This window comes from Passer domesticus, chromosome Z (assembly GCF_036417665.1).
Source record: "Passer domesticus isolate bPasDom1 chromosome Z, bPasDom1.hap1, whole genome shotgun sequence".
Classification (NCBI taxonomy): Eukaryota; Metazoa; Chordata; class Aves; order Passeriformes; family Passeridae; genus Passer; species Passer domesticus.
The window spans coordinates 36,301,179-36,327,685 of NC_087512.1; the positions used below are offsets into that span (position 1 = coordinate 36,301,179).

Below are 26,507 nucleotides of genomic sequence, written 5' to 3' on the forward strand. Positions count from 1 at the left end.
GTCACATGTGCATTATTCTGCACAGCAACTTGACAAGAAGGTTATTTTAGGTGTAATTGGTAATGGTCAGTCAATGTAATAGGCTATTTGCTGCAATGCACATGACTGAAGGGTTTTACAGTTAGAAGTGTGCTGATTATGCTAAACCCTATCCTGCAGTTTTTTCTGATATACCATGGTATGACCATGCTTCAAGAAATTGAAAGTGTTCAGAAAGAGAAGGGTTTGTGAAAGGAGTTCAGTTGTTTAGTCTTTTTTCCTTTCATTTGTTCTTGAAAAGATTTACTCTAGAGGAAAAAGTACAATTATACAGTGCTATGGCAGGTTATTAACTCTAAATAAAACTTCTCATTTATCTAGCTGTACATGGCTTTCAGTTTCTGCAACACATCTGCAACAATCTTATCATGAATTGCTGGCAAGCATATGCAAGTTGATAGTGGAAAAGTCCTTCAAATGCAGGAAAGTCTCCCAATGAGGTCAACTCAGTCAGCAGTGTCTTGGTGAAGAACCAGTTGATAGTAAACACCAGCTAAATCTATTGAGGAGAAATCAATTCATTTCACTTACAAACCATATGCCTCCTGCTTTGTTTTACATAACTACAGTAAGGGTTCAGAAGCAGGGATGTCGATAAAACCATTAGTCTGTAATTGTTCTATCTGTGATTCAACATCCCTTTTACTGGATACCTAACACAGCTTTTGCAGCACTGGAGAATCCTTTCTGTGAATGTGTTTTTCCATAACTCTCTTAACTTCTTAAACTTTTGAAAGCGTGCAGCAAGCATAACACAAACCTCAAAACAATCTCTCTGCATATGTTCCACTTTTTTACGGTGAGTGACCATTCCATTGAGTTGCTCTGACTGCCTGGTGCTCCCTGCTGCTACACTGACCCTTGAAAGGGCTTGCTTTCTGTTACCTTACATCATTAATTAATTAATTTTGAAAGGCTATGGGCAACTCTCACTTGTGCTTCATCTTTTGTTATAAGCTTGGACTGAAGCCTTCTCCAGACAATATTTTTTGTATTCTTTGTATGTATGTCATGTATCAGAGTCCTGAATGAGAACTCCTGGTTAACTATCCAGGAAGTTAGGTGTAAGTGGTAATTTTAGAGGAGATGTTTAATTCTGTTTCTTGTGGTGAAGACTAAGTTACAGATAGGATATGTGAGCTTTCAAGAGTAAATTAACTGGAGAAGTCGTGGTGATATCAATTAAGTTCCTATTATGACTGTTCCTCAATGTGGGAAAATTTGGTGATGTTGTGTTTTCTGATGATAGCAGTGTTGGAGTCATTCTTACGGAGCAGGCTTCACCCCTATCTTCATAACTCCATTTTTGTTGTCCTTTGTACATTATGGCTGTGTAAAAATTTTGATTGAGCATGAAAAAAACAGCTCTAAAAGTAGCCTGGGGCTTACGGAATGGCAAACTTGAAATTATGAATAGAATTCCAAGTCTGTGCTTTCATGTAGAGAGAGGTTTTTAATTCTTGTAGTTGAGGTCTTCAAGTGACCCAAGTCCATTTACTCTGCTTAACCTGAAGTTGTAGTGTTTTCAGTTGCTGCTTGTGGTTGTCAAACAAGGAAGTAGTGCATTTTTGTATTAATATTGTATTATCTGAGATCAAGAACAACACTTTAGCCAACCACAGAGAGAAAGAGAATGTATTTTGGGAGAAGGGTGGGATATGGACTGAGTTTATGATAAATTGAAGTATTTTCCCCAATATAGTCTAAAAGAACACCAATGTGTGCTGCAGAGTAATACAAGGGATTGAGAGCAAGGCATCAAGATCTATTGTCAAAGAAAAGAAACACTTCTCGTTGATATATTGCCACACAGGTGCACAGCAGGGTGCTCTGGAGTCAGGGTATACCTGGCACTACTTAAGCAAATCCATCAGTGCATTCAGGCAGGAGAGGTGAGGGGTTCCACCTTCTGTAATAGCTGGGATGAATAAGGATAAAAAACTGTCACTAGTTGAGATAATTTCAAATTCAGTGACTTTAAGAGATATAATTCCAGACAAAAAAACAGCTAAAAAATGTGCATTTTTTAATAGCAAATTACAAACTTTGAGACAATACAGTAATTCTTCATTGGGGTCTTGCACTTCATCTCTTGTAGAACAGTGATATGGATATATATGATATGTAGAACATGCCCTGCTTCTATGGCTCATCATAAAGACAATGCTCAAGGGTTTTTTTAAAATGTACTTGTTCAGACTTACTCATGGTTTAATGCATTGTGACCTAGTTAATTCCTCTTGGTTAAAAGAGTTAGGAGTATCACATATTTGCCAAAGCAGTCCTCTTACTATTAATACAATATAAAGAGACCTTAAACCTGGCAGATTCACCTTTTTCAGGTTTCTTATTACAGTTTTAGAAGGGTGAAGGCATCTTTGTATGAATTGAATTAAAGGCTCCATGTCTCAGAGTGTCCTTGGAGTATATCCCACCTTTATATTAATGGATAAATGTCAAATAAAGATGCTGTGGACATAATTACATTTTATTCTCCAAACCCTGTTTCATTGTGGAAAAATTTCAGCCTATAATCTATAATTTGATTTAACAGCAGAATCTTAGTGACTAGTTCTTTCTCTTTGGCCTCTCTTCCTCTAGGATAAGAACTGTTAGGGCAGTGGAGCTTTGTTCATTTGTTTTGTTAAAGTGCGTACAGCTTTACACTTATATCTAAGAAGGCAGTTTAAATATGTTTTTTCACTTAGAGTTGAAAACACAGAAATTTGGGATGGCCTTTAGTTGTTATGGGAGCTTGTTTAACAGCTAAGGCTGTTCCTGAAAAATTTGTTCCAGGATGGTTACTGGTACACTTACATTCACCCAGTTATTTCTCAGCATCAGACTAGTAGAATGTTCAATAATTTGGATACCAGTATATCATCTATGGGTTTAAGTGCAATAAAGAAGTATTCAGCTGTAAGCCTAAAACCTTGCATGGAATTTATGCCTATTTCATTCCAAAGAAAAATTAAGACATTCTTTAGAAGTATGGGAAATTTATCTGCTTTTTATCACACAAGTCAGTAATCAGAATGTACACTTGGTAAGAACAATGTTTGTTTTCAAAGTTATCTGAAAGGGAAATTGCTTAGAGCATGGTCAATGGGAATTCTTTCACTCATGGCTAATCAGTCTAATCCTATGTTATGAAATTTGGAAGACCTGAATTAGTTCAGTTCATCCCAGACTGCAAAGTTTTGTGAAAACAACAAGTGATTGGCAGCAGCTTCATGAAAAAAGATGTGGAGAATATATTACTGCACTACTTGCTCCTTGGCAAGCTAATATATAGGCAGATTGATGCAAACACATTAATTGCTTAAACTTATTTTGAGGAAACTGGCCAAAGGGTTCCAGCACTGTGTTCAGTTTCAGTAGCTTGAAAAATACAAAATAGGCATCTTGATATAATCCCAGTTCCTATGTTATTATTTTGATCTAATGCCTGGAAATAATGTTTTGGCAAATCAGTCTATTTTATTAGCCTGTGTGTTCTTCTCCCTAACCCATCTCATCTTGTCCTGGAATTAAAATCAAGAATTAACAGCACTAAGTATATCAGAATTCTCTACCAACATGCTTAATCGTCACTCTGTGGTATTTCTAAGAAAATAACCTTGAAAACATGCTCTTTATTCAGTGTGATGCTCAGTTTTTAAGGAAGGCTCCGACCCTAGATACTTAAATGCAGATAAACAATCTCATTTTGATGGACAGACAAAGAGCATCCAAGATTTTGAAGGCTGTAATTCCTGTGAAATTCCTTTCAGAATGTGGAACCAAGTATATCCTCAACAAAATATTAAAAGCAAATAAAGGTGGCCATATTTTATTGCTGGATCAGCATGTTGCCTTTCCATGAGTCAGTTTAAAATTTTGCTTTTATATCATGTTCCAATTTAAAGAATCACAGAAACTTCAGATATTTTCCAATAGATTTCTGGCATTTGCATTTGCATATCTTCCAGTATTAACACAGACTAAACACTGGAGCAGCACCCCATGGAAGGGTTAAAATTACTGTGGAATGAATTGGGGGGTTGTGGATTGATTTGTATTTGCCATATGTATCTTTATTTCAAGTCCAGAGTTCCTACAATATTAAATTATTTTTCTCTACAGCTTTAAATGGAGTGCAGCATCTATTAAGCTTAATTAGTTTCCCTGGAGGCTTCCAGGGTAATGGTACAGTTACTAAATGACAGCAGCTTCTAATTGAGGATAGCTTCTAAACAAAGATACATGTAGTTGCATACATCCACTTTCAGGGCTGAGTTAGTTCAATGATCCATTGTTTATGTTGGGAGATGGATGTGCTGTGGGGTTAATTGACTTGAAGGGTGCCAAGTCAACTTATCTTTGAGTTTGTGAGATTCACAATTCCAGCGAGTTAACAATTTTACCATTAACTTGCAGTGGAGAAACTGAGGTACAAATCAAAGATCTGACAGCTTGAGTTTTTTATTAAAATGCACAGCAAGCATTAACCCTCCCCCCACAGTTGCACTTAAAATTCAACTACTCAATGGTTTTGAAGTTAACACCTTGGCCTTTGAAATATTTGAACTACTTTTCAGATTTACTGAGCAGTATGGAGGCTGAATAGAGAATCAGTTGATTTTAATCTTTCAGATATGAGCTCTAGAAGAGGCCTTGACTTGGTCCCCATTGCTTGCAACAACTCTATGCAATGCTAGACTTGGGGAAGAGTGGCTGGAAAGTTGCCCAGCTGATGAGGATCTGAGGTGTTTGCCAGAGAGATGAACATGAGCAGCAGTGTGCTCAGGTGGCCTAGAAGGTGAATGACATCCTGGCTAATATCAGAAACAGTGTGGCCAGCTGACTAGGAAAGGGGTTTTCCCCCTGTACCCAGCACTGGTGGGGCCACACCTCAAATCCCATGTCTAGTTTTGGGCCTGTTACTCACTGCAGGACAGACATTGAGGTGCTGGAACATGTCCAGAAAAGGACAAAGGAGATAGTGAAGGCTCTAGAGCGCAAGTCCTATGAGGAGTGGCTGAGGAAGATGTGGGTATTTAACCCAGAGAAGAAGAGGCTTAGGGGAGACCTTCCTGCTCCCTAGAACTACCTGAAAGAAGCTGTAGTGCAGTGGTGGTCAGTGTGCCACGTAAGTGGTGATAGCACTTGAGGGATCAGTCTCAAGTTGTGCCAGGAGAAGTTTAGATTGGATATCAAGGAAAAGTTATTCACCAAAAAGGTTGCCAAGCACTCTGACACTCTGCCCAGGTAAGTGGTGGAGTGACCATCCCTGGAGGTATTTAGAAGACAGGTACATGTGGCAGCTGGGGTTTAGAGGTGGGCTTGGCAGTGCTGGGTTAATAGTTAGATTTGGTCATCATAGAGGCTCTTTCCAATATAAACCATTCTATGGTTTTATAACTCTATGATTCTATGACTCATGTATGCTAACCTGGTAAATCTGGAAACTTCTGCTGTTATGTTTTGGCACTAACATTGTCATTGCAGCTGGTGTGTGATCTTCAGGCATAATGTAATTGCAAAGCATCAGCAGCAGGTCATTCCTGAAATGATAGTTGGAGAAATGTATAAATGTGAATAATATGTGTGTTCTCACATTAGCTTCTCTGGTTCTGTTTGCTAGTACATGTGTTAAGATCTGTGTATGGACAATTTCCTTCAGGAATCTATTTTACAAAGTTTTACTTGATGAGGAAGTAGTGTGCTTAAAACTACGGTAAAGGGAGAGCAAATTGTGATTGGTGAAGAAAGAAGGTTTCATCTGTTTCGTCTATTATCTTGATAATCCAACTATTTGGGAAGATATGAGAAGGAGCTCTTATAAAGCTATCTGCTATATTTTAGATATGAATTATTGTTGTGGTCTGTCACACAGGGAAAAAACTTTAAAGAGGAAATTAAACCCCAACAATAAATAAAAAGGACTTACCTAGAATATGTTTTATTTTTCAATAACTTCTGCTTAGAAGCATAAAGCTCCTTTGAGATTCTCATATTTTAGCACAAATTCCCACTAGACCAACAAACAATGTGTTACTATAATTTACAGCCTTTTCTTCCTGGGAGTTATTAATTATGCATTTTTTAAAATTCCTTTTTTTCTCCACCTCCCCCATCTTAAGGTGTTCTGATAGTTATTTTACATCAGTTAGACCATATAAAAATGCCACTTTTCCTAAACATAGATTTGTTATTCTGCCTGTTTTAGCAAGCAGTAAAATGAGATGGAATTAAATTCTTTCTTCTGATGTCTGCTCCTCAGCATCTCATAGCCAAAATCAGATCTTTCAAAATATTTGGGTCATAATGCTGTAATTTTTCAACACAACTTAGATACCTAACTACCCTTGATGACTAGAGCTTTTGGCTACAAAATGCAAAGACTTAGCTCCATATCTAGACATCTAAAGGAGTAACTTGCTTTTCAGAAACACACAGGCATTTTCAATAGGACTAAAGGACATTTGGTATTTCTGAGAAACATGAAATCCTATGAAGCTTAAGTAAAGGTTGACTTTGACTTATTTGTACCTTGCCCCTGCTCTAAGGACAGGAGTGCATTTACTCCTCTGAAAAGTGCACCTGAAACAGCTTAGAGAAAATTATGCTTTCTGCAATATTAAACTGGCCATTTGGGGAAGCAGACTTTTCTGAAGAAATAGAACTATTGTAAAAATAAGTCATTAAAGCTGTTTTAAAAATAAAAAGAATACAATAATGCAAAAATTTGATGTAGAAGGTTGTAGTTAATTTAACATCACCTTTCTGGAGAAGTTCCCACTGACTTGAAAATGGAATAGGCAACCCCCATTTTTAAAAAAGGGAAAAATACCCTCAGGATCCACAAGCTGGTCAGTCTCACTTCCATGCCCAGCAAGATAATGAAACATATATCCTCCTAGAAACTATGCTTAGGCACATGAAAAGTAAGGAGGTCCTTGTTGACAGTGAACACAGCTTCACTAAGAGCAAATTGTACCTAACAGTGGTGGTGGCTCTCTATGGTGGGGTTACAGTGTTGGTGGATAAGAAAAAACGACTGACACCATTTACTTGGCGTTCTGCAAAGCATTTTACAGTTTCCCACACAACTTCTTTATCTCTAAACTGGAGAAATATGGATTTGGCATTTGGGCCACTTGTTGTATAAGGAATTGGCTGGATGTCACACTCAAAGAGTTGTGGTCAATGGCTCAATGTCCAAGTGGAGGGCGGTGGTGAGTGGTGTCCTCAGGGGCTGGTATTGGCACCGGAGCTGTCTAACAGCTCTGTTGGTGACAGGGACCATGGGAGGGAGTGCACCCTCAGCAGCTGTGCTGATAACACTAAACTGTGGAGTGTCAGTGTGCATCCAGTGGGACTCTGACAGGCTTGAGAGGGGGACCCATTGAAACTCATGAAGTTCAATGAGGCCAAAAGAAAGGTCAGGGCAATCCCATGCATATATACAAGAGTAATCCAGTGGAGGAGGCTCAGTTTAACATTTATGGCTAATATCAAGAAATGCCCTTTAATACTTACCTGTTCTCTTTGGGCAGATTTAAGCTGTGGTATTATGCTGATGTACAAAGTAGCATCTTCTCCTTGCAAAAAAAAAAACAACCCAAAGCCACCACAACCAACTCTGAAGAAATTCTTAGTAGTTTTAAAATTCCATGACTTTGGTCAAAGGACTGAGAAACCAGGTATTAAGGATTTCAGGCCTGTCAGAAGCTTCTTCCAATAAGAGGGCTTCTGTCATTCACAGTTGGGCACGTTCAAGTTTTCCTGCATTACTTACCTTCATGCTGACAGCTTGAGTGTCTCAGGGGACTGTGGGATTTTCTTTTCCCTTTTTTTCCTTTCAAAGTGTTTTGAGTGTCAGAGGGAGCTGAGGAGCAATGTGAAGGAATGAGAATGAAATGGGTTTTTTTGGTGTTTCAACTACTGTCTATTAAATTTCAAACAAAATATTGGCAATTTGTTAAGCTTTTCCTCCCTAACTAATATTTAAAAGCATTCAATTAAGGCTGTATAATGTGTTCAATGAGTTAAACCACCCCATGATATTAGAAAAATATTACATATATAAATAAAATACATCAAAGCATTAAAAAGCTATTACACACTCCGAACATAAAATGGCAGAGTAATGATGGATCCTGCCATGCAGCAAACATATTCAAAAATATTATCTTCCTGGTAATGAAATGCCATCCGTTTCATTTTAAGCTAAATACATTAGACATATCAGTGGAGTCTGTGCTGACACAGCAGCGAGTTGAAATTGAAAATCTGAAATTATATATATGATTGGACACAGTGTTAAAGTAATTTATAGGAAAAACCACAAATGTGCTGGGTCTGCACCTTTTCGTGAACTCATTTTAGAGAATCAGATAGAGGAAAACTCTACCATTTCTAATGTGCAGTAGAATGGCAGCTCGCCAGGACCCCAATATATTCAGTATGAGGGGCAGAAAGGAGAGAAAGAAAGAAAGAGGCTAGTGAGACTTGATTCAAATTACAACAATTCTGCATAAGCCATCAAGAAAATGGCATTCGTTTTCATTGCTCTGACCTAATATGATATAGCAGCTGTAAGAACTATATTAGCTATCAAGACAAGAGGGAGATAACGGGGAAACATTTAGAGAGGAACATCAGGATAAGGCTAATTTCAGCTCAGCTGCAGATGCTTTGCATGCTTTACTGTGGAGAGCAAAGTGGCAGCAGGAATCATTATGAGAATCATCTGATACTCAAAGTTTAGGTTGAATTCAGTTTGTGCTGACTCGAATGGAGCCTCAGTTATTACAAACACACACACACACAAACACACACACACACACACACACACCCCTCCCCTTGATGCACACTGACAATTTTCCCCTCTCTCATAATTCTTTCACTTTTCCTGGCTGTCTTGTCTTCAGTCAGCTAAAGAAAACCAAAGAAACAACAAGCATCAGAAAAGTTTTGTTCTTGGAACAGTTCTCTAATCCTTACTTTCAAATATCTTTCACCCTATTTCCTGTACCTCTTTCCTGAATTCAGAATGCATTTTATTTGGTCTGGGGAAAAGAACTGAAGAAAGAGGTAGTTATCTACTATTAATGCATGGACACAGTCCTTGCAATGCTATTACAGTTGTCAAGGTGGTGATTTACTGCTTGTTAATCAGAAATAAGGTAATTGGTGTGAAGAAATATATAGACAGATATTTTCACAGAGAACTTGCAAAGCAGATCAGCCATGCAAATTATTTCGGGATTTTAAGTTAATATCTTACTTTATCTCCAACAAATATCCTAGATTTGCCTGACTTTTAAGAGCACCATTGTTCTCATTAGGCTTTGGGTGACCTAGGTGAGGCCTTCCGTTACCTGAAGGGAGTCTGCAGGAAAAATTGATTAAGACGTTTTCCAAAGACTTGTAGAGACAGGATAGGGGAAATTACTTCAAACTCAAAAGTGAGTGGGTTTAGATTACAGGTTAGGAAAAACTTCTTCAGAGTAAAGGTGGTGAGGCACTGGAATGGGTTGCCCAGAGAAGCTGTGGATTCCCCATCCCTGGAATTGTTCATGGCCAGGTTGGACGGTGTTTTGAGCCGCTGGGTCTAGTGAAAGATGTCCCTATCCATGGCAAGTGGTTTGGAGATAGTTGCCCTCTAAGTTCCCTGTCAATCCAAGCCTTCCATGATTCTGCAGGTCTATGATCTTTCTCAGAGATCACAGCATTCAGAAAACAAGTGATACCTGGGACTTTCAAATGTGTTTCACAGTTCGATTGCACCACTGCTCTTCTGAACAGCAGTAGAAACGTTCTTAACTTTGACAGCAACTTAAAAACAGTTTATCTTTACTCTGGCTGGATGCTGCTTGTTTCTAATGCCTGTGAATGTTATCTTCTCATTATTTTTTTAATCTGAATATTATAAAGAGGGTTTTGTCTTGTTTATGCAACATCTACAATGTTTGTAGAAGCAACCCACTGTGCAAACTGGTAAGTCATATTCTGCTCATTTGAAAGCTGTGTCTGAATCTTTGTTGCACACAGGGAAAGAAGACTGTACAGTGCTATTGCGTTTTTACCACTTTGTGCTCTGTATAGTTCTTCGGTGTTTGGCAAATCCATTTTGCTCTGGGCAAGTCAGAGAACATCTACCACACCACTCTTCTGGAAGATCCAGAGTAAGCCAGAAATAGTCTGAAACATATTTGTCCCTCAGCTATAAATCATATTCTACTTCACAGCTCCTGTCTGATAACTTCATTTCTAGCTCCACATTGAGTGAGGTTCCTTCTTCGCACTGCTGGGACATGACTTTAAATCCCTAGGGGTTCTCACTCATGCTGGATCCCAGAGCGACATTTCTAGTTTGAATTTGGGATCTTTAGACATCTGCTTTAGAGTATTCCTGTGCACTTCCTTTCAGTCTTCTCAATGAAGATATCACACCACTTCTCCTTTTAGAAGCCCCTTTGATAATGACATAATGAGAAAAAGATAACTTCATCTTAAAAGGCTTATTCTCTAGCTTTTTTGTTTGTTTGTTTTTAGTTTGTCCCACAGGAGAAGTTAATGCTCCAAATGGGAAATTTTTGAGTTCTACTCTATACCCTAGGTGTCTTTGCTAAGCCTTCAGAAGGCTGGTGTTGACTGGAGCCTTTTCCTAATTTCACAAGCCTGCTTTGTGGGCAGTTTTCTCCTGAAGAAGCTATGAAATAGAAACAGGATACATAAATGAAGCTAGCATATATCTCAGAGCTACAGTGCAGGACAACATCTCAGCACTTCCCTGTTTTCTGTTACTGCTACTGACAAAAATAGTTCCTTTGCTACATTCCCTTGTATATTATTGTCAGTGCCAAAGGTATTTCAAAATAAGATATAAGATTCAAAGAACAAGAAGGAATTGTGTCTGACTCTCTTGGTTCTGATTATCTTTGTCCCAGAATATTTAAGAAATCTGAGGACTCCTGCTCACCGCTACATTTACATTATTCGGTGTTCATGATAATAAAATGAGGACCATTTCTTTCAGCAGTTCACCTGGTCTCCATCACTGAAAAGCTTTCTGGATATGTTGTCTGATATTTGCAGGAAGAAGCACTGAAAACACAGTTTCTTCCTGGTAATTACTTACTAAACAGAATTAGTTCAGTACAACTGATGTTCAAGGAAATCAAAATTAATGAATGATCATTACAAATCTGTAATCAGCATTTTAAAATGTGCTGGTGGATTTGTATACACAAAATGCAAGGATACAACTAGGAATGTTGCTCTTTAAGGATCATCAAATAGGTTTTCCGCTGGGAAATGGGAGGTCTCTTATTCTCTCTGTCAGCCTGATGATGGGTCAAATTTTTTCTGTTTATTCTGCTACTGTAACTATGTTTCATATGTGATTTGGCCTGCAGGCTTAAAGGGAAGTTTGTTATTTCTTTGCAAACAACAAATTCATTGCATTCACTGTGACATAAAACTGAAGCTAACATTATTTTAACGGTCAGGGATTTTAACAAAATGCAGCTCAAAGCAGTACAATCAGCAAGGATGGTGACTCACAAAATTAGATGTTTTGGCAAATTAGTTAGCAACTTACAGAACTGAACATCACTAGTCCTCAATGGGAGTTCAACAGCCCTATGAATAGTGAAGTAGAATGTGCTAAGATGGTCTACTGTAGACCCACAGTAGGGTATTATCAGGCAAAGAACAGAAAGCATCACTGATGAGATATCTAGATAGACTTACTCCCTGATAATCTTTATTAGCTCAGTACCTTTCTTTTATTAAACAACTGTTTCATTGGATCCTACTTTAATTACACCATAACTGGCAAATTTATTCAGACTGCGGACAATTGACATGCATTTTTGAGAATGATGCTAAACTGTGCTAAGTTAATCTTGTAAATGTGCCTAAAGTATTTTTATGCCTGAAGATAAAATAAGAAAGATAGTAAGTAATTTGGACATCCTAAAACAACCACATACACTTGAGAACTGGAACAAGCTTTCACTTTTGTATAATTTCCTGAGATTTCTTTTGATATCCAGGCATGATTTCAGAGGAGATATTTAGAGCCTCTGCCAAAATATTGAGCCAGATCCTTATCTCGACTATACTGTCATAAACCTGGACTGTCTTGTTGATTTCAAGAAAGTTACTGCAGCTTCCCACTAGTGTGTATAGGTCAGAATATTGAAGTTCTAGTGGTATGGACGGTATTCAGTTTAGATAAAAGTGCCATCACAAGGCTGTGTAACTTCCCTGTTGTAAATTGGAATATTTGTTCTATTTGCTAATTAGTAGTTGTCCTTGTAAGCGGTGGTTATGTTACTAGTGCTGTACTATCTACCCATGTTTGTTCCAGTTTTGCTCTCAGTTTTACCAGGGATGCTCTCAGGTAACTACATTCATATTGGACCAACTTTTGCCTTAAATCTCAACATGAGACCAGAGATTAGTCGTCATCATCATCATTATTATTATTATTACTATTATTATTATTAACAGAGCTGGTTATTGTTAGTATAAGAATAAGAACAGTTTTAAGATAACAAAAATAAGCCCAGACTTTGCCCCCCATACCCTCATACGTGTGACAGCTGGAACAACAGACAAGCCCCTATATCCATGGGACAGACAGCTTTTTCTCACAGACAGCAATCACCAAACAGAAATGCAGTTAACTGTTTACAACTTTCCTGTGTTTTCCTTCAAAGATTCTCACATGCTTGATATTTCAAATTCTGACACTTAGGCAGTAAATGAGATAGACAATCTTCTGTAGCAAGATTTAGACAGAGGCAAGTACCTTTCCTAAAGGTGTAGTAATAGTAATAGGAATAGGGATTAGGGTTGTTAATCTAGTTGTAATGGGGGTTCCTCAGTGAAGGAAAAAAACTCAAAAAACCCACCAAAAGGTGGTTCTATTTGTCTGGGAGTATGCAACATGAGAATCCATGTGGGTTTTTTTTTACTCCTGAGCTAGTGCTCAGTGCTCTGGAAAAAAATTCTTTTTCTTTGTCCTATGTAATATGCATCCCAAATGTCTTGTCTAGAAATGTCTTGTCTGATAAGAAGACGGTGTTTTTCTGCAACTGAATGAATAGAATTACCATGAACCCAAATGTCATCAGTGACAAACCTAGATAAATATGTGATGTAGGGCTTCCCCCATGTTTTATGGCAATTTGCATCGTTTATGGCAGACCCATAATGATGCAAGTAGCCATCAAGTAGGGTATTTCAGGCCATTGAAATATCGTAAAACTGCAGGAGAAATAAATTATCATCCCAGGGCTTTGTACTCAAATGGCTGTTGTGAGGAATGAACGTAAACCAGTCACAATGGTTCCACAAGTTTCCTGGGCACCATGCCAGCCAGAAATTATTTCATTACAGTAATTCTTTGTTGCTGCCAAAAAAGTAGACAAAAGACAAGCTCATGTATTATATTGATCAGACTGAATTAGAAAGCTTATATGATCTGGGATTTAAAAAGAGTGAAAAAAGGAAAGAGAAAATAAGAATGATATTACTGAACACAGAACTACCATTTTGTAATTTTTTTTGTTACTACTTGTTTTCTGATTTCAGTATGATTTTAAAAGTGAGACCTTTTTATTAAGGTCTGAAATGAATATATTTGACCAACTGAGAGAAGAGATTCTTGAGACCTTTTCACACAATAAACATTTGACACTTATTTGTAAGCAGCAGTTTTGACTCTATACTGTAATCTCTGACATGATCAATGTGTATTTCTTCTACTCATTATGCATTTCAGATATAATTTAAAATTTATATGAATTATAATTTATTATAATTAATTTTTTAAATGTTTACTTTTATTGTAATCCAAAAAGATTAAGTTTGGCATAAAATATGTTCAAATATATCTATTTAGGCTGAGAAGGCATATTCTCTGTGCTAATTGATAGTCTGCTGCTTCCTTTCCTTTCCTGTTCTTCTTCACCTAGAAGCCTAATTCTTTTGTGGGTGCTATATGTCCTCTGCTCCAGGCAAAACTGACAGATCATGTTGTTCCCTTAGCTGTTTTTAAATTTTGCACAGAAGATAGTTTGATTGCTTCATTAACTGCTTAGGAGCCTTATTTTTTACAAATCATCAGTACCTTTTTCATGCACAGACACATGTGGTGTTATAGCCATGTAAAAGAAATCACATTATTCATTCCTGTATCCTCCAGAACCCCCATGTTCTACAAGAATATAAAGTCTATGTGTTGTGGTACCAATACCCATTTATTTGAGGTTATTCAAAAGTGCTCTGCACATAGTCTTGGGCAACTGACCAAGCAGGCCAGCTAGAACAAGGTGGTGACCCAGTTGACCTCCAGACTTCCTTCCAATCTCAATCAATCTGTGATTATGCAGTTTTAATATTTGTTCAACATGAACCTACCTCAAAGATGGCTAACAGAATGGTTCCATAAATGGGAAAGCATATAAATAGCTAGCAGTGGTAAGAGTGGAGTGACAGATCTTGGAGCAGGCCATCCTGTCAGCTTGTGTGTGACTCATATATACTAAGCTTTTGAAACAAATGTATTTCTGGAACATTCAGCTCTCTGCTGCCTGATAATTATCTGTTGTTTTCAGCTGTGAAAAATACAGAGTGTGAAAAGTCCGGAGTTCCCCAAGCACTGAGATGCTGCCTCCTAATTAGGTCTTGGCTCTGGTGGATGTCATGGTCAATGGATTAAACCAGCAGAGCAAGAAATATGAACCTGCACAATGTAGACCTTATGGGGCAGCATGTGGGGCTACCCAGCCTTACCGTGCCCTATTTTCCCTGCCCAGGTACAGAGCTGGCTTTCTCTACACCACACCAGTCTAAGAAATTCCTGTGCTGCATAGGTAACTAGGAAACCTCAAGAATCTTGAAGTGCCTTGGAGGTGGCAGGTGTCTGGCTGCTGTTCTTACAGCACAGAACACTGCAGTCCTGCAGGATTGAGAAGGCTGAGAAACAGCAGAGTACTACCACAGTGTTACAAGTGGCTAAATCATGAAGCTAAGTACAACCTGCCCAACGAGGTCTGTGGCAAGGATATGCACCTGTGCCTATGAAGTACTTGGGAAGGTCAGCTCAGAAACTGTATAAGCACAAAATGCTATTGAAAAACCTTCCTTTTCCAGAAAAAATATATTTCAATAAAGGAAGAAAAGAGAAAAATCTAACCTAAAAATATTTTTTGTCTGTGATTTTTAAAAGCAAAATTGTCATCAAAGAGTAACAAAAAGAAGCTGGTGTAGTCTCTTTGGTAAATAACAAGCAAAATGTTAATGTTTCTGTCTTCAGCTTTAATGCACTGAAAGGAGATTAAAATAATTTTATTTTCATTCTTTCTTTCAGAATGTACAACTAATCTGTCCATTCATTTATTGATTTATTTTTATTTATGAGCATTCTTATAATCTTATCTTTTTGAAATGATCACAGATTTTTCTTTCAGATTAGGTGAGAGTTTGAAAGGGCATTTGTAAAGGTTTTGTATTTTCCATAAGATGTTTCCATTTGATGGGGTATCTGAGATGGCTTGATTTTTAATATTAAAAGAAGAATTAAATTATAGACATATAATTGTCATATTTATAAACGATCACAGAATTTTTTTCTTCAGGAAACACCTAATTGCCAGGTAGAATTACATGCTGGAGGCTATTATAAAGGCAAAGATTTTAGAGAAGTTAAGACAATTTAGGTACGAGCCAAAACCCATCATCCATTAGAGAAATATATTTGAATTTTCATATGTATGTCATATATTGCCTAATTTGATTAAAAAAAAGTCTGAGGAGTTCACAAACCATAGTAACAAGGAAGCAAATGAAAGCCAGTTTTCTGTAATTCTATATAGTCTTGTATTCTGTCCTGGAACAATATCTATTTCTTCTGTAAAAATATCTTTCCAGATAAGGTGCAGACTACCAGGAACTTATTAGGTCTGTTCCACATTGCATCTTCCCTCTATACTTCCTTGTAATTTTTTCTGTGAGAATGAGTTTTTTACTTGTGGTGCTAGTAGCAGGGATTAAATTTTTTATTTAGTGGCATTAATTATGTCCAAGGCCGTGCAATTTCAAACTGGTTTTTCACATTTTCATTTTCTTGTGTTGTACTTGTGTGTAGTCACCTGTGTTCTTAAGTGTTAGAGATTTCAGACACTACCTAGACATTTGTTTTTGCATCTTACTGAGGACCAGTAGTGTAGTCTCTATCATTAAATTCAAGTTAAATCACTAACAAGTGTAAATTGAAAAAAAGTCAGGGTAGTCCCCTCTCTCATGCTGGTGTATGCTGTTTCCCATTTCTGACAAAAAGTGTCATATTCTCCTTCTAGCACTTTCTTATTCTGGACAGTTTTTTATCATTGTTATTCCTTCATAAACCCCTTCATGATACAGGGTTTCAACTGTGTTTTCAGAATATGTAACTTCATCAAGTTAATCAACATTTTAAGACACGTTGAATTGCTTTTCCAGACATATTCAATGTTTATGGGCTTCTCAGGCAAAGGGCAAATTGGTCAAGTAGAGACAACACCAAAAAAGTTCTTTCACACATCAAGAAGAAACACTCTACCTAAAACCTACCTACTCTGTCTTGTAGAACTGAGTGAGAGATGATCTATGGAATCCAATTTAAGACCAAAAAAGGAGTCAAAATGGGAGAAGAGGACAGAGAAAACTACTTGTTAGTATTGTCTGTAATAATAAATGAAACATCTGTTACATATTAAATCTTGATTGTAATTTGCCCTCTTTCTTTTGTTAGTGATAGCAAGCTAATGTAATAAAAATGGAGAAGAACGAGACAGGAGATCTCATCACTATCCCTGCAGACCAAACTTCATGTTTCAAGCCACAAGTTGAGCCAATCCAGAAGGGAGACCTGAACCCAGGATTGCCAGTGCCCACTGGTCTGCTCTAGTAACTCTTTCTTCTTGAGTGATGGAATGTCTCCATTCAGTGCATCAAGTACAACATGGATGCCATACCCGATTTTGGGGAGGGAGGCTTTAGGCTGGCTCAGCTTCCTCCCTCGGATCGCGTGTCATGAGTGACCGCTCCCTGCCTCAGCCACAGGCCGGCAGAAAGGCAGCGGTTCAGCCCGGGACGGGATGCTGTATCTCCACCGCGGACTGGTGTTATGAAATGTCCAGGGTTGCAGTGAAGGAAACAAGGAGGGACCTTGTTTGCGTCTCCAAGCAGCCTTTATTCTGTCCCTGAGGGGGAGATGATGATACAGAGGCACAAAGGAATAACTCTGAAGCAAAGCAGTGCCAAAGGAACCCAGAACAGTGCAATGCTGCAGCTTATAAAGGGAGGAGGTCTCTGGGGAGACCTCAAAACCAGTAAGGGGATTGAGGGGAGGAGAACACTCTCACATAACCAATAAGGATCTAAGGATCCCATGACAGACACAGAGGGTTCTGGAAATGGGTAGGGATTACAATGACTGGTAGGGAGAAAGGGCAGGGTTACAATGACAGACACAGAAGGAGCTGGGATAAGGGGTAGGTACTTGGGATACCAGATCAGGAGATGGGAGGAAATGCTTCTGGGCAAAACCAACAGTGGGGTCCATTCGGGCAAACTATCATAGAAGACTTTGAATAAAATATGACAGTAACGTGAAGAAATATTACTTTAAAAAGGCACTACCACACAACAAGATGCCAGAGGAGTGCATGCAGCTGGCATTCCTTCATCGCTTCCTGAACAACCTTGAGAAGAAAGCAATAAAATGTTTATGATATATGAGCTTTCTTACTGGGACTTCTGAGTTTTCGTAAACCCAATAGTGTGTTGACAAAAGGAATCTCTGCTAAAGGCATTCCTTATTTCAAATGATCACAGATCTGTCTGAGATCTCACTTTCTGAATGGTCACATTTTTCTGTTACATGCAGAGCTTCTGAGAGGTGAAAACAGAGTAAGTGTTAGGAGAATGTAATACACCTAAAGACATAAAACACATCCTTGTACTGTGTTTCTGAAATACCATGGTTCAGCAGTATTTTTCAATCTACATGGAGTGAACCATGCAAAATTCATGGTGGCCTGCATTTTGAACTAAGAGTTTACCTCTCTTTTGATTAAACTGAGATTCTCGCAATTGTCTCCTTTAGTTTCAAATACAGGATCTTTGTTTTTAACCCTACCTTATTGAGTGAAGTAGTATTTCTGGTACTTGTACTTCTAAACAAGAGTCCAGAATAATATTTAATAATTTAGTAATTCAGCATTTATTTCTTACACACATCTTTATTCTGTGGTAAATCCCAGAGGCTGCAACTGAAATCGGGGCCAAATTTTATTTAACACTGTGCAGGTTTTAAAGGCAATATCTGCTTGGAAGAACTTACTATTTTCATGGATGTGAATTCAGAGTTAACTTCTAGAGCTGATCATATAGCCTGGGCAAAGGTGACATGAATTGTTGATGTCCTGATGTTGTTGTGGCAGTGGATTGTCTATGCTCAGGCTTCATTTGCAAGAAAATTCTGTCTGTTTTAAAAGCTAGACTTCAGAGTTCTGACATGACTTATTTTCTGTTTTTATAGCCCGGTATCTTTGTATATAGGGACATTTTTGGAGTAATTGTGTGGAAGATGTAAACACTTTTGACCCTTGATTTGTGCAGAGGCCTCTCTGGACTAAAGTGATATTGCTCTTATGGCACAGTCTAGAATTGGAATATAACAATATTTAGCATTCAATAATGAACCAACCATGCTTAACAGTCAGATAATATTTTATTTTCTATTAAAGTTTACGACTCTTAAAATTAAAATAGCTCTCATGGTGATAGTTTGGCTATTATTATTATTATTATTATTATTATTATTATTATTATTATTATTATTATTATTATTTCATTTATTTACTGTTTTATACCTCTGTTGTTTCACAAAATTCACAATGGCTTACTGCGTCACTGCAGACAGTTTTGCAAGCAAAGGTGCTTACTTGTCTGTTACTTGCATTCTGTTAAATATTTCTTATTCCTTCAGACTGCGCTACAAGGACCATTTCACTGTCCCCTTTGGCTTCTGCATCTTGCTTCCAGCATGAGCAGACAGGTAATAACCATTCAGCGGGGCCATTACCTCTTCTAAAGACTATTATCAAAATTGTCATTATACATAATGGAGATTATTACAGGCAACTTGAGATTTTTTTAGATACATCACTACAATAATAGGTGGCCCTTTTTAGACTTACATATTGGTGGGAATAATAGTAGGGCACAAAACACATGGCAAATGTTGCTTTTTGTCAAAACTTTTTTTAGTTTTTAATGTCTTTTCTTCTGAATTCTTGTGATATTTACAAACCTTCTGTGAACGCCACCTGTTGGGAAATGTATCAAACTGTAAGTGTAGCAATGAAGAGTTACAAGTTTAGAAGGCAGGGAAGATGTATTTGCTTTGGTATATAAAAAGCTATGAAATTATGAGGAAAAAAATTATAATACAGCAGTTTTCCAGGTGGGTATACAATTACCAAAACAACAAACTCTCTATTTTTAGACAGTCTCAAGTTGATCCCCGATATAAAAGGAGAACCACCAATTTCCTTTATACAGTAATATTTATTTTACACTTACCATATTTCTTTTTCATTTCAAGATTGAAAAACAAAATCTTAGCTGATCCAAGGATTATCTACAGGTGATTCAATCCTTAACCTCGAAGACAGATGTCTTTTGATTCCTGTAACTTTCACTTACTATCCGCATCATTTACAAGCATATTGTTTACAACACTACTTCCATGTAATCTGATCTACTGCAAAGAGAAATGCCAAACAAGCCAAATTGGGTTCATTCCTTGGGTTTGGTATAAATTTTCCAGATAAACAGGCTGGGTGGTGAGGGTGAAGGGGTGGTGATCTTTTTTCCCAGATTATTCATGATTCTTCTCCAGAGGAAACTGGTGTTATTTATACCCATCCTTTGAAACTTTCTGTGTTAACAGGCACAGGTCCTGTGTGCCAGATTTATTTGAAACTATGTCTCTGTTCCTCTCAATTCTACCCAGTCTTTAAATCACAATTCAAAGTAACCCTGTACTAATAAGAACTGTGTTGATATGGGATTTTTATGAGAATTTTCCTTGTCTTGATCATCCCTGCTTCATGTTGATTATATGCCTTTCTTCTTAAAGAGCATTCTCTTTTTCTTTTGGGATATATGCTCTGCCTGCTCTGCTTCTGATAATGGCATTTTTATAATTCAAAGGAAGTTCCCCAATGCATTGCTCATCTCACAGATTTTGTTTTGCTGAAGTGTTGCATCTTTGTCTAAGTCTCACTGTGTCTTTCTGACACAGCCCTAGCAAACAAGAGACCACTGACCTTTGAAATGTGTATGAGCAGGCAGTGGCAGAAGAATTTAGGCAATAACAGCTGCAGCCAAAAAGGTGATCAGAGGACAGATTCTGTCCTACAGTATGTTTTCCATCTGTTTAACAGTGGAGGCATTTTTTCATCCTTCAGGGCCCTTTGATGCCCAGCTTATAAAGGCCAGTGGCCTTTCCTAGACTTTCAGTAACCAATCAGAAAATTATGAAAATTACGGCTTGCAGAGGGGCAGAAACAAGGATTCCTGACATAAATTTTGCTTTTGTGGCTTGTGCAGTTCACCTGCACAAGAACAAGTCTTCTGAGCAATGACACCATATATGTCATCCTGCGTCTCACTTGTTACAATAAGGTTTTTAAGCATTACCATCCCCTGGTATAACCCACAATTCTTACTTTTTCTTCTCAGCTGTCCTTCAGGCGTCAAACACATGATTGATTGTTGGGGACCTTTGATGTTAGTAAGTTATTATGCCAAGTGGCAGCAATTGACCAAAGAGAGCTGTTTGGCTAAAATGCCACTGAAAAGAGAAGTCTGAAGACGATTGGAAAACATTTCTGTTTTGGGATTGGTTGCTTTAAATTACTGGAATCTGTGATTTGCCAGACAATATGATAGCATATGCCAAGAATAATATTTCAGTCATATAATACTATTATCGGTTATGAATTCATACTTTTCTCCCCTCCAGTACATGTAGGTGTCAGATATGACAGATTTTGAGCCTCATTCATATCTAGCACTGAGGAATTCTTTCTGCAAGAAAGTAATGGCATAAAACATACATAAAATTCAACCGACTGTTTTCTGAGACCTATGCTTGTAGGTACAGGGAATAAAGTTGTTGTGGCAGCTTGGAAGTCATTTACTATCCCAAAATGCAAAACGTTTTGACATAAACAAGGACTTGGTCTGGGTGTGTGGTTTCTTTCAAGTGAAAAAAGTTATTGTGAAAAATTAGCATCACCTGTCCTGATTTTAGATTACCCGAGGGGGATTTCCATGCTTGAAATCACACCCAGGAACCAGTTGTGCTACTGCTAGGTCACTTCTTTGCCTTATTTACAGCAGCAAAATGGGTGAGTGGAACAGGAAGACTAATAGGCAGTTTCTTAATAATGTTAACATTAAAGTGAGACCTTTTTTACTGGTGCCAGAGCCTCTGAGGGATTTAACTGCATGAAATCCAGGACTTGTCGCTTCATTTGGCACTGTCATTTCTACAGTGGCTTGTAGGATTTTTTGAAAGAGAGAAAAGAAATGTACGATGGGAAAGGAATTATTATTATTATTATTATTATTATTATTATTATTATTATTATTATTATTATTATTATTATTATTATTATTATTATTAATCTATTCAATTGATTTGCCAGTTTGGGTCTGCAGGAAAAAGCACTTAACTGGTTGGACTGCCAAGTCCCACTGCCTCTTACACAGTGGTTAAGTTAGGAGCTGTAAATGCTTAGCAATATGTGAATTAGTTTGATAGTTTGCAGCCTCTTGTGACTCTGAGGGAACAAAAAGGTGGAGGGGGGAGGGGCGGGGGGAAGGGGAGGAAATGGGAAGGGAGAGAGAGAGAGAAAGGAAAGCCTGCCAGCTATTTGTGAAGTAAATGTTCCCATTTCTTTTAAAACACAATAGCAAGTGTAATTTTGTCACATGCATCTGTTGCTATCACCTCTCACTTTGTGCTGAAGTGTTCACCAGAGCATTTACAGAAGTGATTCTTCCTCCCACCCCTGACATCTGCCACCGAAAATGCTGCATTATTCATCAGCGTGCTAATGGCAGGTGATGAGATCTTTTCACGCTACATCCCTCTCAGTAGGTGTTTATTACTCTGTTCACCAGCAGCCCTGCTATTACTGTGAGGCCAGAAGAACTCTACATACTCGCTTGACAGGTAATGGGAAACGTGCTCTGCTCACTTGGCTCACAAGTGCAGATGAAGGTTATTACTAGGGCAGCTGCAATATCGTGGGTGCAAAGAAGACGGTCACTTTAAGTGAACAGCTTAATTCTGGAAATCCATACAAATCATGTCAGCACCGTGATAATCCATCTTCTTTACCTTCTATCATTTCAGCAGTCATCACACTGTAATAATTTTCTCCTGGTTCACCTGTGGTCTCTATGAATAACAGAGTGGGGTAAAAAAAAGAAAAGAAAAGAAGATGAGTTTGGCTTAGAGTCTGATGATCACAGTGGTGAGGAATTTATCTCTGTCTAGTAGCAAGATGATGTCGTGTGTGTCTGTGTGTGTCTGTGTGCGTGTGTGCATGCATGTGTGTGCATAAAGGTTTGTGTCTTGTGAAGGGGAGAACCTTGCAAGCAACACTGAACGTGTTTAATTTTTTTTTAAAAAGCCTGACAAGAAATGCAAGCCTCTGCTGATTTATTTGCAGCCTTGTGACAAAAATTACAGAAAATAAACATGAGAGAACACTGGGAAAATTGAAGGAGGAGAAATTATTTTTGCTTCAGAAAACTGAGTTCACTAACAAGTCTTCCCCAGATGTCTTGCTTCTAGGTTTCTCACTTAGAACACATCATGCCTTCCTGAGCAATCCATAAAAAAACTCAACCCACACAAGGAGTAGGCAAACTTTTTCATAATTTAAAGGTGCAGCTTCCATTTCACTTAAGGGGCAGAATTTTCTCAATCTAATGTTTTCTTTACTAAAACAAAAGCTGTGCTGGGTCTGCAGAATGGTGTTGTAAGGCATTGTAGTTTTGGAATGTATCCTCCCAAAAATGTAAGCTAGGGAGATTTAGAGACAGGCATGACTTGCTGCAATTTTATAAGTGCTTCAACTGCTAAACTGCACCTGTTTCCATATTAGTACAGCCTAAGGCAATTAAAACCAGAACTGTGAAAGAATGATGTTTTTTTTCTTTTTTGTCAGACCTTTGTCTCTAAAGTCCTGTTTTTTGTTTCCATGTAATAACAGTGGAGCTACTTTTTATGCCTGGCAGAGGAGAAATGCCTTTTAGAGAGAGAACTAAAAGCAAAGAAAAAAAATCTCATAATTTCAGGTATCTGTTCTGATTTCAATATATCTGGTTTTTTACCAAGACCATTCGTTTTTATCTGTTGACTTTTTGTATCAGTCCAACCTGTCAAATTTTTAGATGGTTGTTATAGACTAACATGCGTATTACTTACCAATTTAAAAGTATGACAGTCTGGAGGCAAAATGGAAAAGTGATGCACACAGCAAGACTTGTTAGAGCCATCAATAGTTACCTGCAGAAGTAACTGGATGGAGACAGATGGAGTAGGACTGGGACAAGATCTCCTCTGTAGGAGTTTGCTTTCACCTCCGAGGAGTGCTTTGTGCTGGGGAGGGAAGGTGGTGAATGGCCGGCTGTGTTTGTGGAATTAGAGCTGCAGAGTGTTAATCCCTGGTTGGAGTTTAGGCAAGGAAAACAGAGAAGATTCCAGAAATGCAAAGCATTTTCTGTGAAAATAGTTAGCTTTCCGTACTTACTAAAATACTGATTTCTTTAAGGTATTGCTCCTCATGTCGGTGGTGATAAAAACATGACCTACTTATTGCTGACCATAATTTCTGTATATGAATTTATTCCTGTGTAGCTGAAGGGTTTAGTAAGATGGTGACAGACTGAGTACAGAAGAGATATAATTCTCCAAAGATTTAATGGGCATTCAGTTCATAACACGATGACAACAAGGATGTATTTGCCATAATTGGGAATGACTAACTTCTTTGTTTTTTTCATAGGATCATAATGTCTTCAAAAGAAATTTGCATGTGCAAGGAGGAGACAACATGGCTTTCTGATGGCTTTCCTACCGCTAAACACATGTAATTTATGGTGATGTCATCATTGCCATTGAAATATAATTGTGATATAAATGTAAGTCTTCGTTTGGGTTCAGCAGTTTGAGATTAATTACATTTCAGAAATCATGCTGCATACCCTTGATATTAATAAAAAAACAGTAAAGATCAATGTTTGTGTTAGAAACACATCTGTGTTGCATAATGCTGTACTTGAGAAGGAAATAATTATCTTCTCTTTACCCTACCTTCCTCCTCAAACTAGGAAAAACCCCACTTTGGAAAAGTGAAAGCACTCTGATAATTTTCTCTAGTCACATAGAGATAAAAAACGAGTAGGACAGTAAAAGGTAAAGAAAACTCTAAAATAATAAATATTAATATTAATATTATGGTATTATTGACTAGAAAGAAAACATGACCTGCAAAGAGCTATAAAAACCCACACAGAGAAAAATAGGTTTCTAATTAATATAAAATTCCATTCAATTTCCACAAGGAAGGGGTTCTAGAATCTTTTATCCAGTCTTGTGAAGATGATATACAAGATCACAAAGGAAAGTTTATCATCAGTCTTACAAAATACACAATAGTAGGGTGTAAAAAATACACAGCAGGAGAGAGTGTTTCTTTCATATACAGGTTTTAAACTTGAGATTGCAATGTTCAGCATATTTATTTATACTCCTTTCAGAATGAGGAAGCTGCCAACATCATCCTGTTGAACTGAACCATTCTTCTCATTCTTTCTCAGTCATCAATGCTTAGGTGAAGACATCTTTCTATTCATAAGAGTGATGTAACAGAAATTTTTACAATTTTTTTTCTCTGAGTGCATGGCAACTATAACTAGCTAAAGAAATTATGGATAACATTTTAAGGAAAATTATTGTATTTATTATAAAGCAAAAAAAATAAAACTCTCAAAATTTGTCATATTTTACCAAGGTTTTTTTAAAATTTTTCAGATAATGTTAATGGGGTTTTTTTAATGCTCCAAGGGTAAAACAGAATGACTCATGCTATAAAAAACAATGTCTATCAAAAACCATACATCCACCAAAATTTTTTTTTTCATAATTTCAAATGAAATTTTGAATTTTATTGTGCTCTAGGCCCCCAAAACTAGGCCCCCAAAACTCTCTAGGCCCCCAAAACTCTCTAGGCCCCCAAAACTATCAGAAAGTTCCAGTTTAATAGTTTAAACTATTAAACTGGGACTTTCATTGTTGCTCATCTTCACTCTTGAGTGACCATGGCCAATGGGATAAAATGAGGAAGAGGTATAGGCATGAAAAAATCATTCCTCATTTCTCTAATATCTGGTTGTTTTATTGTCTGTTGACCATCACTGTAGACTACAGAAGTCACTGAAATATTCACAATGTTGTTGGGCTAACTATATTTTGCCTGACTGTTTGAATTGCTCAGAGTTACTATGACTTTTGATTCATTCTCTTTCTCCAGCTATGCATGTTGTAGGAAGGTAATGTAAAGCACTGGTGTTTTCCCATCAATTCTTTATCCTTATGTACATTTTTGAACAACAACAGATTATACAGACAATTCATTTTAATAGACACTGAGAGTGATTTTTGAGAGTTTTGGCTGATTACAGTATGATGACAAGGGAGGACTGACAGGAAGCACTGTTCAAGGACTCTTAAAATGAAGGAAGGACTGCAGGCAAGGAATGATGAAAACAGAAAGTAACTCAAACAGGAAAATCACCACTTCTTGTGCAACAGAAATTATTTTATGTAAAATGACTAAAGCCAAGTTCTGAGGAGGAGAAGAAACTGAGTCTCTCTTAGAAGGTCTAATGAAATGTGTAAAATTATTTCCTTTTAGCTTTACACATTGGATACTCAGATTTTGTGCTGTTTTATTTATGTTTTTTATAATGTGATTTATGTTCTGTAGCCATGCGGCAAGTAACTTTTTGTTTAAAGGGTTTTAACTCTATAAAGGGAAAATTGGATACATCAAATGAACTCTGTAATCAATAAACTGGAGACTAGTTGTTGCCAGGTGTAAATTACATGCAGAATTTGAAAAAGGGGTATTTTTGGATTTGAGTTTCACATGTTGTCTTACATTTGTGGCTTGTCTAATGGAAGTTATTAGTGTGCATGTGGGTTTTTGTGGGTTTTTTTTTTTGTTTGTTTGTTTGTTTTTTTTTTGTTTGTTTTTCTGGGAAAAAACCCCTTCTCCTCAAATTAACTCTGAAACTGGAATTCCTTGGGTTGCAAAATATGACAGCAT

At 37.5% G+C, this 26,507-nt stretch overlaps 1 long non-coding RNA gene across 9 annotated transcripts in view; it reads left to right on the top strand.

Annotated features, from left to right (window-relative positions):
• The window catches only part of LOC135290697 (uncharacterized), a 49,489-nt gene extending 23,192 nt beyond the window's left edge, over positions 1-26,297 (top strand). For 3 of the 9 annotated variants that reach the window (XR_010353467.1, XR_010353468.1, XR_010353466.1), the window contains exons 4-7: positions 16,838-19,147; positions 22,523-22,643; positions 23,388-23,472; positions 24,183-24,414. This is a non-coding gene — a long non-coding RNA (uncharacterized LOC135290697). Of the gene's footprint in view, positions 1-16,243; positions 16,757-16,837; positions 19,148-19,648; positions 21,510-21,994; positions 22,340-22,522; positions 22,644-23,387; positions 23,473-24,182; positions 24,415-24,936 lie in introns of those variants that run through there. The other 6 variants (XR_010353470.1, XR_010353469.1, XR_010353472.1 and 3 more) reach the window with 6 other exon arrangements.
• Positions 26,298-26,507: the final 210 nt, after the last annotated feature.